Source organism: Alosa pseudoharengus, unplaced genomic scaffold (genome assembly GCF_046254945.1).
Source record: "Alosa pseudoharengus isolate Yale_2024_CS ecotype anadromous, Long Island Sound unplaced genomic scaffold, YU_APseudo_1.1 YU_APseudo_1.1_scf_12, whole genome shotgun sequence".
NCBI lineage: Eukaryota > Metazoa > Chordata > Actinopteri > Clupeiformes > Clupeidae > Alosa > Alosa pseudoharengus.
In genome coordinates this window covers 3,916,664-3,919,163 of record NW_027468587.1, presented here as the reverse complement: position 1 = coordinate 3,919,163, position 2,500 = coordinate 3,916,664, and the positions used below count along the sequence as shown (strand labels likewise).

Genomic DNA, 2,500 nt, shown 5'->3' with positions numbered 1-2,500 from the left:
TTGACCGCATTACCACCTTAAATGTGTAGTATTTTTGTCTGCTATCTGCTGCACCCCCATTATCCCTTATATATATAAATGAGTTCAGAATGCCATGTTATATATATAAATGAGTTCAGAATGCCATGTTATATATATAAATGAGTTCAGAATGCCATGTGGCAGTTGTCTACACATAACCTGTCCCTTCTGCGGCCAGTAGTTTACCTGTGAATACGTTGTGTCAGTCATGTGGTGTGTTGTATAAGTGCCCAAAATGCGTTGCAATATGGCTGCCGAATGGAGGGACTTGCCTAAAAGTATTTTGATATTACTGTGCCCTAATCTAACATTAGAGCACCCCTCACTGTTCCCTAATCTAACATTAGAGCACCCCTCACTGTTCCCTAATCTAACATTAGAGAACCCCTCACTGTTCCCTAATCTACTAATCTAACATTAGAGAACCCCTCACTGTTCCCTAATCTACTAATCTAACATTAGAGAACCCCTCACTGTTCCCTAATCTACTAATCTAACATTAGATAACCCCTCACTGTTCCCTAATCTAACCGTAGAGAACCCCTCACTGTTCCCTAATCTAACCGTAGAGAACCCCTCACTGTTCCCTAATCTACGAATCTAACATTAGAGCACCCCTCACTGTTCCCTAATCTAACCTTAGAGAACCCCTCACTGTTCCCTAATCTAACCTTAGAGAACCCCTCACTGTTCCCTAATCTACTAATCTAACTTTAGAGCACCCCTCACTGTTCCCTAATCTACTAATCTAACATTAGAGAACCCCTCACTGTTCCCTAATCTAACCGTAGAGAACCCCTCACTGTTCCCTAATCTACTAATCTAACTTTAGAGAACCCCTCACTGTTCCCTAATCTACTAATCTAACTTTAGAGCACCCCTCACTGTTCCCTAATCTAACATTAGAGCACCCCTCACTGTTCCCTAATCTAACATTAGAGCACCGCCCTCACTGTGCAATTTCAGAAGCCTGGCAGAGGCCATACCAGTCTCTGTGACTGGCAAGGAAGGTAACATCGTCATTTTGTTATGAAGGTAACATCGTTTTTTTAACCCCACCCCCCACAGAATCTTTTTTGTTCTACCTGTGCCACATGTAATTTCTTTCCCTCTAACGTCCCAGCCAACTCTCTCTCTCTCTCTCTCTCTCTCTCTCTCTCCCTGTGAGAGCCAGGCGCTAAATCGGCATTAATCTCTAGAAGGACGAGCCCTTCTTAGCTGCTGGTGGATGCACGTGAGGGTAGCCGACTGCTTCTTTCCAGCTATTAGTTCCTAACGCCATCAAGGGACGTCAACACAAGGACACTCACTGTCTTTCCGCTCATTAACTTCACACAGCTCTACCCTGTAGGCAGCCGCTCTCACAACAGCCCTGGCTGAGGCGGCAAAGGGGAGCTTAACTGACCGGCTGATGTGGAGTCACGGGTGTGACCCATCATGTTCCTTGAGAGATAGAGAGAAAGAGAGAGTGAGAGAGAGAGTGAGAGAGAGAGAGAGAGAGAGAGAGAGAGTGTGTGTGTGTGTGAGAGAGAGATTCTGGTCTCTGTAATGATCATACACATCATATTGTTTTGGCAATACTGTAACTTTACAGTTATGCCAATGAAGCTCACTGCGTTTGAATTAGAGAGAGAGATAGAGAGAGAGAGAGAGAGAGAGAGAAAAAGAGAAGTATTATTTCTACTACTGTTTATTTTGTGCTCACATGTTACATTGTATGCTGTATCTCTGTGTTCTTTTCCTTGTGATACTACTGTGTTATGTGTAACACTAGCTTTGGCAACACTGTACCAAACAGTCATGCTAATAAAGCCCCTTTGAATTTGAATTTGAGAGAGAGAGAAAGGTTCTGGTCATTGTAATGTGCAAGAAAGCTCACATTCTTTGCAGTATCAGTATCACTTTCATCTTCGTTTGCGTCTGCCTGTACCATGAGCTTTACAGTTTTTTACAATTGTTTACACACGTTTTCAAAACTCTGTGTCTATTTTTCAAAACTCCACACACAAAACCCACAATTGCTCACACAAAATGCAAAATGCCTCAAATCTCCAGCAAAATGACACACAACATTCAAAATGTCAAAAACACATGTTTAAAGCAAACATTCGCCTCACATTACAAACACTTTTGTCATAATATGACATTTTGGATACATCATGTACACACTGTTGCTCAAAACCTAAAGCTCTTCTGTCTTAGGCTTTCTATATGTATTTCCATACAAGAGTGAAAGTTACGGTATCAACAAAGAGAAGTTGAAATACACAGTAAAAATGCAAGCAATATTGAAACCAAAAATAGTGATTTTTCCCAAATAATTTGCTGTTGTGAATACAGTATTTTACAGCAAACAAGAACAAAGCAAAGAAGAATACAGTGACCACCAGATGTACATGGAGTTTTGAAAACACTGATTTAGTTTTTTTCTAAAGACAAGTGTGTGTGTGTGTGTGTGGGGGGGGGGGGGTCGTGTCTA

General features: G+C 41.6%; 1 protein-coding gene across 1 annotated transcript in view; it reads left to right on the top strand.

Annotated features, from left to right (window-relative positions):
• Positions 1-2,500, top strand: part of chrnb2 (cholinergic receptor, nicotinic, beta 2) — a 30,763-nt gene that overhangs the window by 15,091 nt on the left and 13,172 nt on the right. The window lies entirely within an intron of this gene.